The following is a 14,212-nucleotide window of genomic DNA, read 5'->3' on the forward strand; positions in this document are numbered from 1 at the left end:
CAAAATTAATATCTTACCGCAATCCTCAGCAATCTCCGATCATTACCTAATTTCATATGAGCTACGTCTTAGCCATAATATATGTAAGAACCCTCGCTATTCTACAAGGCGTATAATAAAACCATCTACCGCCCTACAATTTATAGACAACCTCCCAGAAATATCAACACCAGTTCCCACTCCATCAGACCCAATGGACCTAGATGTACTAACTGATTACCTAGAAAATACCTGTCGATCTACATTAAAAAAAGGTAGCACCACTTAAACATAAAAGTATAAGACAGAAAAAGCTCGCACCAAGGTATAATGATAAAACCCGTACTTTAAAACAAACATCACGAAAACTAGAGCGGAAAACATAGCAATCAACCAAGCTGGAAGTGTTCCATTCTGCCTGGAAGGACAGCCTTATAGAGTATAGAAATGCCCTCACTAAAGCTCGCTCAGAATATCTGGCCTCGCTGATCTCCAATAATAAAAATAACCCGAGAGCACTGTTTAGTGTGTTTTCTAGAATTACAAAAAATCAAGCAGGTTCCGAACAACTAATTCCAGCAACTCTCACCAGTAAAGATTTTATGGACTTTTTTAAAAATAAAATTGAGAATATTAGACAACAAACTCAAGCCACAGGATTAAATCCATCCTGGCTGCCACCCGATGTGAATGATATAAAACATAATGTAATTGTAAAAGAAAGACTTGAAACCTTTTTCCCACTCCCACAGTTAGAACTAGAGAAGATTATCACCTCCGCAAACTGTACAACTTGCACACTTGATGCAATTCCCACAAAATTGCTCAAAGAAGTACTACCAGCTATTATCAATCCTCTTTTAACTATAGTAAACTCATCCCTTAGCCTGGGCCATGTACCCAAAGCTTTTAAACTAGCAGTTATTAAACCTATGACCAAGAAACCAAATCTTGATGCTAGTACACTGTCTAATTACAGGCCTATTTCAAATTTGCCATTTCTGTCCAAGATCTTAGAAAAAGCAGTGGCCCAACAACTTAGTTCATATCTACATAAGAATCATATATATGAAAAATTCCAATCTGGATTCAGGCCACATCATAGTACAGAGACAGCTCTAGTCAAGATAACAAATGATCTTCTTCTTGCCTCTGATCAAGGCCACGTATCCCTGTTGGTGCTTCTTGACCTAAGCGCAGCCTTCGATACAATAGACCACAATATTCTCCTAGAAAGGTTAGAAAACATGGTTGGAATCACAGGGACAGCCCTATTATGGTTGAAATCTTACTTAACGGAACGTTATCAATTCGTAAAAGTAAACAATTTAAATTCAAATTATTCTAAAGTAAGATTTGGAATTCCACAAGGCTCTATTTTAGGACCATTATTATTTAAATTATACATGTTACCGCTAGGCACAGTTATAAGAAACCATGACATTAACTTTCATTGTTACGCAGATGACACGCAATTGTATATTTCAGCCAAGCCCGATGACAAACACAGATTAAAGAAAATAGAGGACTGTGAAAAAGACGTGAAAGGCTGGATGTTGCGTAACTTCCTCCTTCTAAACAGCAACAAAACAGAGGTCCTGCTTTTGGGTCCAAAAGTGGCAAGAAATAAATGATCAGATTTAATTTTAAATCTCGCTGACTTTCCAGTTAAACCTGGTTCAGCAGCAAAAAATCTTGGTGTCATAATTGACCCGGATTTATCATTTGATCAACACATAGCAATATTGTGAAGATGTAAAAAAGCTGTCCTAGTGATACTGCCTAAGATTAGAAATGCCTTATCCCTTCAGGATGCAGAAACATTAGTAAATGCCTTTATTACTTCAAGGCTAGACTACTGTAACGCACTACTGTCAGGACGCACCAGCAGCAATTTAAGAAAACGTCAACTAGTTCAAAATGCTGCAGCTAGGGTCCTCACTAAAACTAGAAAATTTTAACATATCAGTCCAGTTCTATCATCACTTCATTGGCTGCCTGTTAAATTCCGCATTGACTACAAAATTCTGTTATCAACATATAAAGCTCTACATGGGCTTGCTCCTGAATACCTTCAAGATACAATTTCCTATTATGAGCCTCCACGTTCACTCAGATCACAGAATACTGGATTTTTAACTGTTCCCAGAATTCAGAAGGCCTCAGCTGGGGGAAGAACCTTTTCTTATAAAGCCCCCAAACTCTGGAATGATCTTCCAGAAAATGTTCGGGACTCAGACACAGTCGCAATCTTCAAATCTAGGCTAAAAACTCATTTGTTTAGTTTATCTTTTGGTAGCTAATGCTCCCCCATAGCTAAAGGCAGCAGATCCGGGGGGTCCATGGACACAGGGAATTATAGTAAACTGAGACGCTGGTGCTGTCGTCCCGCCTCTTCACGCGATCACTCAGGTTTGTTGACGGTGGAGCGGAGGGATGCCAGTGTTTCAGGATGCTCCCGTGTCTGGGTGTCCTCCTGGTTCTCTCCTTTTAGTTAAAGCTGTCATAGTCAGATCTGCCGGAGTCATTAGCCACACTCTGGAAATGTTCATATTTTCTACTTTACAAACACAAAACAGTTCAAAACTAATTCCATCCCTTTACCTTTTTCCGAGTAAACGACTGCCCACCTGTCTTTCTGGACACTGATGGATGACTGTCGAGATCCTCCTCTATGCTTTAGACCAACTGCCCACGCTCCAGCAACCACCAAGTGCCTTGAAGCTGCCCCTACACTGAAGTTCTCACGGACTACTAACTATTATCACCAGTAGATTGACCAGAGGAGGATGGGTCACCCCTTGTGAGCCTTGGTTCATCCCAAGGTTACTTCCTCAGCTGGGGGAGTTTTTCCTTGCCACTGCCACCCCTGGCTTGCTCACTTGAGGGTTTTACATTTTTTTTTTTACATTTCATGTCAAATCTTTGTCTTACTGGAATTCTGTGAAGCTGCTTTGTGACAACATCAGTTGTGAAAAGGGCTATATGTAGTGGAGTATGGATCGAATAAAGAAATGGAAGGTTCTGAATGAAAGACTCTCCACTCTCAATAAGGATTTGAGTTGAGTTGAGTTGACCTTGCGGTGAACTCCCATAGCCCGGCTCAAACCAAACGAACAGCATGGACCAACAGTGCCCCCAAGTGGACATTTGCGAAATCACGTTTCACCCTGCTGCCCTTTAAGTCCATAATTGACGCAGCGAGTATTTCATACATTTGCATAAACATATTTATAATGTTACTCTGTTATTCTCAAGTGAATGTCTACTAACTAATGAAGTGATGTGTGTAGCGTCCCGGTTGAAAAGATGGTCTCTTAAACTGATGGTTCACAATCCTTTATTATAATGCCTTGTTGTAAACACGTCGTAAGAGATACAAATATACAGAACAAAAATACCATTAGTAACTCAAACAGTATGCTGCCTTTAACCTTTTCCTTATTAATTTTCCATGAATTAATTCTGTACTTTAAATTATTACAACCTTACAATATTACAACTATTACAACCTTTACCTAGAGTGCTGCTATCATGCTTTTATCATATATATTTAACTCTTTAACATTGTTTTCTATTATTTCTGTACCATTAAATAAACAAAATATGCCATGGTCAAACATTCACTTTACATAACAACAATTAAACTTACAAACATCTGTATCGCTACTCATGACTTATTTACATGAGCCGGCGAACGTAACTACATCACTTAACAACATATGCTCCGTGAAATATAACTAAATATGCAATCCCCCCAAAACGTAAATACTGACCTTGTTCCCTCATCAACCAGGTGCTAAAGAACCATTAGCGATGTAGAATTACTCCTTAACAATCCCGTTTTCCAACCTTAACCGTGGAGCACACCTTCTCTCTGCACCCCTGAGTTTGCACTGCTGGCGCGTTTTTTAGACAGTCGATCTACGACCTTTCAAAATAAAAGCATCAGCTGCGTCACTGGTGCAGCAAAATAATAAACACTTATGATCCAATTTACAATAATGAAAATACCAAAATATCAGGTCAGTTACACTCCCACCAAATCATTATAGCTTAACTGGTAAACAAATGGAGCAATAATGATTTCCTAATGAAGAAATGACCTGTAGCCTTACTCAATAAACACAGTCTATAATAAAGAATGAACCTTAAACTGTAGAATGCAGTTAAACAGTCTCTAATAACAAAACCAGTTTCTGCACTGGGCGTTCCACTATAGAAGGTTTACTGGAACCTTTATTTTTGTTTATTGTCCTTTCTCCAACTTCTTTTCTGCAAAGCGAATCTTTACCTTCCTTACAAGTCCATCTTTGTCAATTATTGTGTCCATTACAGAAGCTAATCTCCATTCATTGCGAGGTAAATCATCCAACTTCTCCATGACAACATCTCCAACCTTCAAGTTTCTTCTTGGAGTGTGCCATTTCTGCCTTGTTGCAATGTTGGACAGATATTCCTTTTTCCAACGTGACCAAAATTTTTCTGCTAGGTATTGCACCTGCCACCATCTTTTCTGTGCATAAATGTCCTCTTTAATGAATTTCCCTGGAGGGGGCAAGGCTGCCTTTGACTTCATAGTAAGCAGGTGATTTGGGGTCAATGGCTCGGGGCTGTTTGGGTCACTGAGGTTGTCTACTGTAAGCGGCCTGCTGTTCAAAATTGCTATTGCCTCATAAAATAATGTCCTTAATGATGCGTCATCTATTCTGCCTGATGAAAGTGAAGCTGTAGAACACAGAATGTTTCGAACTGTCCTGATTTGTCTTTCCCATACACCTCCTGTATGGCTTGAATGAGGAGTGTGCATTTTGAAATCACACTGTTTCTCGGCCAGAAATGTGGTAATGTGGTTAGAGTCCACTTGTTTCAAAGGTTCCTGCAGCTCGTTTTTATCTCAGACAAAGTTGCTTCCTTGATCACACCTTATTTCACTGACTGCTCCTCTTATGGCTATAAAACAGCAGAGTGCATTGATAAAGGCATCCGTAGTCATGTCGTCTAACATTTCTATGTGAATTGCTCTGCAACAAAGACATGTAAAAAGAAGTCCATAACGTTTGTGCACTTTGCGAGCTTGTTTGGTTAGAAAAGGACCAAAACAGTCCATTCCGCAAAATGTGAACGGTTAAGATGGCTCTAAGCGCTGTTTTGGGAAATCAGACATTTTCTGTTCCTCTGTGCCACTTCTGAGCCTGCGACATTTTACACATTGGTGTATACATTTTGCCACAGCTTTGTTGATGCATGGAATCCAAATTCCGTTTGACCTGATCTCGTTGATTGTCAGTCCTTTCCCTTGGTGTTGCACTTTGCTGTGATAATGGGCGATGATTAGTTGAGTGACATGGTGACCCTTGGGAACTAATACTGGATGCTTCAGTGTGGAGGAGAATGAAGCATTTTGGAGCCTTCCTCCCACCTTAAGGAGTCTATCACTATCAAGAAAAGTGTCCATTTAAAATAGTTTACTTTTGAGAGTAAGTGCCTTTCCATGTTTGAGCAACTTTATCTCCTCTGCATATTCATTTGCTTGTATGTCCTTTAGAATAACACACTGTGCATTTTGTCTTTTCTGTACTGTATTATGGCCTGTTGTTTTATCTTTCTTGGCACAGCGAATCAATCGAGCTATGGCTTGAATGGCTTTGTACCATGAGGAAAACTTTGTCAACTTGCCTGATAAACTTTTCTGCTGCACTCCGAGTGTGTTTAGTGCATGTACCTTTTTAACCTCTGGATCTCCGAGTGGCACATTCATGTCAATCTCTGCAGCTGTAGGGATTTCTTTGTTCCACAGAAACTGTGGCCCCTGGAACCAGTTTGATGTCATGAGTTCACTTGCACTTGAACCTCTGGAGGCCATATCCGCTGGATTTTACTCAGAAGAAACATATCTCCACTGTTGGGGGGAGCTGTTGAGCCTTATCTTTTGAACTCTATTGGAGACAAATGTGTGAAACCGACGTGCTTCGTTATTGATGTAGCCTAAAACAACCTTAGAGTCCGTCCAGAAATACTCGTCAATCTGTGTCAACCCAAGCTCATCCTTTAACATGATGCTTGCAGTAATGGAGACAACAGCAGCTGACAGTTCGAGTCTTGGTACTGTTATTACTTTAATGGGAGCAACTCGGGCTTTAGCTGTAACTAAAATACAATGCACTTTCTCATCTTTGCTTACATGTCTTAAATAAGAACATTGACCATAACCATACAAGCTTGCATCAGAAAAATTATGCAATTCTGTTTTTACTATTTGGCCAAAGTCTTTAGGAACATAACAGCGTGGTATTGCGATTTTCTCCAAGTTCTTTAAGTCGTCTTTCCAGTTATCCCACGCGGGCTTTAGTTCACTAGGAAGGGGATCATCCCAAATTGTGCCTTGTTTGCATGTCTCTTGAAGCACTCTTTTGCCTGTGAGTACGAAGCGGAGCGAAGCCGGGCTCAGGCGGGCTTGGAGCGGGACCCTAGGGCCCCCTGACCCTGTGAAATACAATATCATATAAATAAATAAATCAATTTAAAAAAATAATAATAATTAAAAAAAGGGGGAAAAAAAAAACCTCTCAGCAGTATCACGTGACAGCGATAGATACACGCACATTTGGAACAGGCAGTCTAAGCCATACAGCGACCTCTACTGGTCAGTTTAATACAGTGTTTTAAATAGGCCCTCAGATGTCTATCCTTTTAATTCATGGTGAATGAACAAAAAATGGCGGGAATTAGAGCTTTCTTCGCCATCATTGAGAAGTTTAATCATTTCATAGGATATGTTATCATGTTAAACCTGGCCGAAAAACAATCTGTCTCTTTCTCTGAGTGTTTTTTGGGAGAGTTTTCTGACTTGCGCGATCTAAGCTCCGCCCAGTGTGTCAAAAAAAAAAAAATAATAAAAAAAAAATAAAATAAAAAACTTTCAGCTGTCTCACGTGACTGCTACAGAGACACCCACAATTGGAATAGGCAGTCTAGGCCATAGAGCGACCTCTGTTGGCCATTTGAATTCAGTGCTTTAAATCGGTCCTCAGATGTCTCAGACTGAAAATTTTAGCCACCGTGTTTGAGAAACATAGTTGGATCTCTGAAGCCAAGAACACCCTGAGCGAGCCGAAGGCGAGCGGAGCGGGACCCTAGGGCCCCCTGACCCTGTGAAATACAATATCATGTAAATAAATAAATCAATTTATGGGGCGTTTCTCTTTCTCGGTCGCGTTCGATGTCACCCGTCCGGGCGTATGGACCAGTAAGATCATTGAGACGAATAGCGTATTACTGACGAAATTAGTCCCGGTTTCCAACCCAGGTGTCGGGCAGAGTGATGGGGAGTGGTCCCCAAGGTCCGTGGGGCCTGTCAGTGGGGTCACTGTCATAAATCCGAATGGTTTCCACTCGGTCCGCCTCGACCGGGTACCTTTAAGGTCTAGTCCCAACCCCGGATCTCGTATCATGGTGGTATTGGGACGGCCTGTGGGTCTATAGGCCACTGACCATCTGCCCACTTGTGGGGTGGGTGGAACGGGCCGCCCCGTCGATTGTATAAACCCGGTTAAGCCCGTTTCCACCCCGATGATTCGTTCGATGTATGCCTGGGAAGGTAAAACATTCCTGGGCATGGGGGGTCGAGCGTATGAGGGGTTTCCCCCGTCCCGAAAGAGTCGTTTTCCAGCCGATGATTCGTTCGATATGCCTGCCCGGGGAGGGTCAACTTCCCTGGGCACCGGGGGGTCGAACGTATGAGGATTTTCCCCCTTTTTAAACCCATAAATTTGCCCGTGCCTTTTTAAAGCCATAAATTTGCCCGTGCGCGAGTCGACGGGGCCGCGTAACCCCCGAGGCGTTGGCCGGCGGTTATCCGCCGGTCCGTGGGATCTCCTGACCTTTCCCCTCCTTTGAGCGGGACGTGGGAGCGCACCACCGGGCCCCCGGCTGGAAACAGCCGGAGGCAAAGAGCGCATTAGAGGTGACACGAATCGGTCTTCCACAGACCGCGGCTGGATGTTCGCAGGGTCGGCCTACGGATCGACCCTTCGTCTTCTCAAACGCAGACTTCCGTAGGCTCCGGGGGTGAACCGTAAACCTATGCCGACCTCCTCGCGCTTTGAGGGGGCCAGGATTCTCTTCCATTCTCTTCCCTTAACGGCCGTCCTTTACGACCGTTTGAGCTCGGTATACGCGGAGCACCAGGGGCAGGCTTCTAAGCCGAAATACCGTGCTTAGAACGATCCTCCCCGCCTTGTGCTCCCAGCCTCCATGGCTCGTGGATGCCCGTAAGAGGCGTCCGCTTGTCCAGAATTGTTCCGAGGGGGACTTAATCGGTCGGTCGATCCAACAGTAGGTCCGTTCAACGTCCGCGTCGGTGGTGCCTTAGGGTCGGGATCCGTTTGAGGGAAGGACCCGTCCCCTAGCTTGCACTGTCCGGGCGAGAATCATACGTTTTCCAAGTTGCCGAGCCGATTGCAGACACCCACAGCGGGGTCGCATTCGATCCTCTTCGCTGGTGTCCCCTGAGATCACTCTCACTGGCGCCATGCGCCCCCTCTCTTTCCCCAGCCGGGGTTTGAGATCCAGGGGGATCGGTCTGGTTGATCCTGCCAGTATCATATGCTTGTCTCAAAGATTAAGCCATGCAAGTCTAAGTACACACGGGGGTTGGTACAGTGAAACTGCGAATGGCTCATTAAATCAGTTATGGTTCCTTTGATCGCTCCACAAGTTACTTGGTATAACTGTGGTAATTCCAGAGCTAATACATGCAAACGAAGCGTTGGAAGGGTTCTGGGGGTCGGCGTGAAATGTTCTCCCGGCCCCTGTCCCCCGCATACGTGCATTTATCAGAACCGAAAAACCCTCCCGGCTCCGGTCGGGTCGCTTTGGTGACTCTAGATAACCTTTGGCCGATCGTTAAGCCCTCCGGGGCGGCGACGTATCATTCGAGTGTCTGCCCTATCAACTTTCGACGGTAGGCTACGTGCCTACCGTGGTGACCACGGGTAACGGGGAATCTGGGTTCGATTCCGGAGAGGGAGCCTGAGAAACGGCTACCACTTCCAAGGAAGGCAGCAGGCGCGCAAATTACCCATTCCCGACACGGGGAGGTAGTGACGAAAAATATCGATGCGGGTCCTATGATCCTGTGGAGCGTAACCGAATTGAACTCAATCTACATCCGTGAGTGAGAACCCATTGGAGGGCAAGTCTGGTGCCAGCAGCCGCGGTAATTCCAGCTCCAATAGCGTATGCTAAAATTGCTGCAGTTAAAAAGCTCGTAGTTGGATATGGGGACGGGTCTCGGATCCCCTGTACAGTCCGGATGGGTGGGAAGCTCCTTCGGGGGTGACCCCCTGTCTCTGGGTGGATGTTGAGACCCGGTCCCTACCCACCGGTGTCCTCTGCTCGCCGGCCGCGGAGAAGCCCTTAGCTGGGTACTTCACTGCGGTGCACGGTGGGTTGGAGGGTCCGGAGCGTTTACTTTGAATAAAGCAGAGTGCTCAAAGCAGGCCGACACGTGCCATGTCTGACTGAGCTAGGAATAATGGAATAGGGCCCTCCGCGGGGCGTCGGGGTCTCTCTTTCGGTACGGCTGGTCGTTCCGGAGTGGGGCTCCGGGGCTTCCACGGTCCTATTTCGTGGGTTTTAAGGACCAAGGGCAATGATTAAGAGGGACGGCCGGGGGCATTCGTACCACACCGACAGAGGTGAAATTCGTTGACCGGTGTGGGACGGACGAGAGCGAAGGCATTTGCCAAGAATGTTTTCATTAATCAAGAACGAAAGTCGGGGGAGCGAAGACGATCAGGTACCGTCGTAGTTCCGACCGCAAACTATGCCGACCCGCGATCCGGCGGCGTGAGGCTAGCGACCAAGACCCGCCGGGCAGCGTGAGGGAAACCACGAGTCTTTGGGCTCTGGGGGGAGTATGGTTGCAAAGCTGAAACTTAAAGGAATTGACGGAAGGGAACAACAAGGAGTGGAGCTTGCGGCTTAATTCGACTCAACACGGGGAATCTCACCCGGCCCGGACATGGTAAGGATTGACAGATTGATGGCTCTTTCTTGATTCTGTGGGTGGTGGTGCATGGCCGTTGGTAGTTCGTGGAGCGATTCGTCTGGTTAACTCCGATAACGGACGAGACCCTGTGCCTTAAAAAGTTACACGGCCCTCCCTTGGGTCCCTGTGGGGGCAGGCGGCCCGAGGGTTTCGGCGGTCGGTGGCCCAACTTCTTAGAGCGATCCGAGGCAAGGCAAAGCCGTATGAGATTCGGGGCCATAACAGGTCTGTGATGCCCTTAGACGCCCGGGGCCGCACGTGAGTTACACTGGCTGGTTCAGCGTGTGCATCCATCCTATGCCGAAAGGCCTGGGCAATCCTATGAACGCCTTCCCCGCTGGGGATAGGGGATTGCAACTTTTCCCCTTGAACGAGGAATTCCAAGTAGTCGCGGGTCACCAGCCCGCGTCGATTAAGTCCCTGCCCTTTGTACACACCGCCCGTCGCTACTACCGATTGGATGGCCTGGTGAGGTCCTCGGACCGTCTCCGAGGTGCCCCTTTACCGGGGGGTTGCCTCGTTGAGGCGGGAAGTTGATCGAACCTGGGAATCTAGAGGGAGTAAAAGTCGTAACAAGGTTTTCGTAGGGGAACCTGCGAAAGGATCATTAACGGTGACTTGTCCATGGTGGGTGCCCGCCCTCCATGCCAGTAGCCACTCGGTCTTTAAGCAAGGCCAAATCCCCCGGTGGGTACCTTAAAGAAATGGACCCCAGACACCTCGTACCTTTCGTCGTAGGCTAACGTGAGTCTCCCTCCGGGGGGGACGGAGCGGGCCGACCTCGGAACTCGGGGTTATGGGAGGACCGCCTTTGGGTGCATAGGTTGCCGGCCACCACCCCGCTCGCGGGGGTCTCGAGTGGTAACGGAGCCGCCCGCCGGTTGTTAAACCAAACCATTGATCGTTAAAGGCTTTAATTCTGCATGCGCGAGTCAAAGGGGCTAATGCAACCCCCAGGGCGTTGGCCGGTGTTCGCCGGCCTTGTTGGGATCATCCGTAACCCCCAGGGGACGGGAGCGCACCACGGGCGAAACTCTTTCCCTCTCGGGTTAGAGCGGAGCTTAAGAGCGCATGCAGGGATCGGGAGGTGTATATCGGCACCTCCCTGGGCTTCGCGAAAAACGGACCGTATAAATAGTCTGAGACCCGTGCGCGAGTTGAAGGGGCCTGATGGGCCCCGGATGCGGAACACAGGTGGGATCTCCACCCAGCCTCACCCTCCGTGGGGACTTGGGAGCGCACCACCGGGCCCGCTCATCCCCTCCGGGGGGAGAGCGTGGCTGTAGCGCACGCCGGGTACAAACTTTAGACCGGGACCCGTACGCAAGCTGAGTCAAACTTACCCCGATGGCCTTGCGCGAGTTGACGGGGCCCAGAGAAACCCCCCGAGGCGTGGACCGGCGCAACGCCGGTCTTAGTGGGATCTTTCAGATTTCCCCCTTGCTGGGGACTTGGAAGCGAACCACCGGTACGCTAGCCATCTACTCCCCCGGGTGTCTTGGTCTCCTAACACGTAAAAGGGAAGATTGGGCACCACCGAGGCGATCCATCTGGATGCCAAGCCGGGTTTAATGACCCCCAGCCCGGGGTCACCCGACCATAAAACTCCCTTTGTTCATGAATCCCTTCCATCTCATCCAAGGGACGTGAACCTAACCTAAACCCTTAAATTCTGTTGTTCAAAAGGCTTTAAAGTCCCGTCCGTAAGGGCGGGCAAAATGATACAACTCTTAGCGGTGGATCACTTGGCTCGTGCATCGATGAAGAACGCGGTAAACTGCGTTAAATAATGTGAAATGCGGAACACAGATCATCGATATTTCGAACGCACATTGCGGCCGCGGGGGTCCATCCCGCGGCCACGCCTGTCTAAGGGTCGCTTTACCCATCGATCGGTCTTCCCAGACCGCGGCTGGAAGTTCGCAGGGCCTCCACCTCGGACGGCCCTTCGTCTTCCTAAACGCAGACTCGGTTCTTAAACCACCGTGTGGCGAGAGCTCCGGACGTAGGGAGAGCCATTAGGTCCGGGTCCCATCCGTCATCATCTCTCCCCGCTGGGCTTCCCGCTGTCGGAGGGTGGGCACGGTAATACGGCGAGTGGCCGGGGGGTTCGCGCCCAGCGCCCCGCAAAACAGCCTCATAGCGCGACCTCAGATCAGACGAGACAACCCGCTGAACTTAAGCATATCAGTAAGCGGAGGAAAAGAAACTAACAAGGATTCCCTTAGTAGCAGCGAGCGAAGAAGGAAGAGCCCAGCGCTGAATCCCTCTTTCCACTGACCGGGGTGGGCCGGGAAATTTAGTGTACGGAAGTCCGTTTAGTCTCGGTGCGGACGTGGGACCAAGTTTTGCAAGGAAGTGTCTTCCATAGATGGTGAAGGCCCGGTATCGTATCCCGTATCCCGCCGGGTAGATCGGGCTTCCCGGAGTTGGGTTGCTTGTGAATGCAGCTCAAAGTGGGTGGTAAACTCCATCTAAGGCTAAGTACCGGCACGAGACCGATAGCGAACAAAGTACCGTGAGGGAAAGTTGAAAACAGTACTTTGAAAAGAGAGTTCAAGAGAGCGTGAAACCGTTGAGAGGTAAACGGTCGGGGGACCGAGAAGACCGCCCCGGGGGATTCAGCCGGGCGGACGGCCCGCGCTCATGTGGTTCCGTGACTCGGAGGCGAGTTCATCCGGGCGAGAGAGGGGGCGACCCCACTCCCTGCTCGGCCCTGAGCTTCGCCTCCCGACTTCGGGCCTCTCGGGCGTATGAAGGCTCGACCCGTCAGGTGCATTTCCCCCGCGTGGTGGTGAGTCGCGACCGGCTCCGGTTAGGCTTGGAAGGGCCCGAGGGTGAAGGTAGGTGCGTCCGGAGATGGGGCCCACACGGCCCTGGACACGGGCGTTCCGCTACAGCCCCTCGCTCCGACTTCGCCGATAACGCCGGGGCCGCGGAGCAATGTCCTTTCCGCGTTCTCCCCTCCTTCGGGATGGGGATGGGGCCCCCCTGATCGTTCGGTCGAAGCGGGCCGGTTGGGCTGTCCTCAGCCCCAGGCTAGGCCCGCTACGGTGATCCAGGCCCACAGCACCCAAACGCCTAAGGTCAGCGGCTAAGTTCGGACCCCGACCGACCCGTCTTGAAACACGGACCAAGGAGTCTAACGCATATGCGAGTCAAAGGGCTTGAACCCCGGAGGCGCAACGAAGGTGAAGGCCGGCGCGCGTCGGCTGAGGTGGGATCTAAGACACCCCGTCCATGGTGGGTTGACAGCGCACCACCGGCCTGCTCTCCACCGAGTGGAGAGTGGAGCAAGAGCATACGCGGTGGTACCCGAAAGATGGTGATCTATGCCTGGGCAGGGCGAAGCCAGGGGAAACCCTGTGTGGAGGCCCGTAGCGGTCCTGATGTTCAATTCGGTCGTCCGACCTGGCTATAGGGGCGAAAGACTTAACGAACCATCTAGTAGCTGGTTCCCTCCGAAGTTTCCCTCAGGATAGCTGGCACCAAACTCAGTTTTATCCGGTAAAGCAATGATTATAGGCTGCGGGGCTGAAATGGCCTCGTCCTACTCTCAAACTTTAAATGGGTAAGAGGCCCGGCTCGCAGGCTCGGAGCCGGGCATCGAATGATGGTGCCAAGTGGGCCACTTTTGGTAAGCAGAACTGGTGCTGTGGGATGAACCGAACGCGCGGGTTAAGGCGCCCGACGCGACGCTCATCAGACCCCAGGAAAGGTGTCGGTTGATATAGACAGCGGGGCGGTGGCCATGGAAGTCGGAATCCGCTAAGGAGTGTGTAACAACTCACCTGCCGAATCAACTGGCCCTGAAAATGGATGGCGCTGGAGCGTCGGGCCCATACCCGGCCGTCGCAGGTGTCACAATCCCCAATTTGAAACAAGGACCGTACGCCGCGACGAGTAGGAGGGCCGCCGCGGTGGCGCTGAAGCCTCTGGCGTGAGCCTGGGTCGAGCCGCCGCGGGTGCAGATCTTGGTGGTAGTAGCAAATATTCAGATGGGATCTTTGACGGCCGAAGTGGAGAAGGGTTCCACGCCGACAACGCTTGGCCGTGGGTTAGTCGGTCCTAAGGGATAGGCGAATGCCGTTCGGAAATGCTGGGACGATGGTCTCGTCTGCCTCTCGCTGACCGAAAGGGGATCGGGCCAATATCCCCGAACCTGGGAGCGGGGAGATT

At 49.3% G+C, this 14,212-nt stretch overlaps 1 non-coding gene and 1 pseudogene across 1 annotated transcript; both read left to right on the forward strand.

The window, feature by feature from the left end:
- Positions 1-11,758: 11,758 nt before the first annotated feature.
- LOC136668995 (5.8S ribosomal RNA) lies at positions 11,759-11,912 on the forward strand. The gene has a single exon (XR_010795570.1). It is a non-coding gene; the product is annotated as a 5.8S ribosomal RNA (ribosomal RNA).
- A 266-nt stretch (positions 11,913-12,178) lies between these two features.
- LOC136669029 (28S ribosomal RNA) overlaps positions 12,179-14,212 on the forward strand; it is a 5,896-nt pseudogene continuing 3,862 nt past the window's right edge.

This window comes from Hoplias malabaricus, chromosome 15 (assembly GCF_029633855.1).
Source record: "Hoplias malabaricus isolate fHopMal1 chromosome 15, fHopMal1.hap1, whole genome shotgun sequence".
Taxonomy (NCBI): Eukaryota; Metazoa; Chordata; class Actinopteri; order Characiformes; family Erythrinidae; genus Hoplias; species Hoplias malabaricus.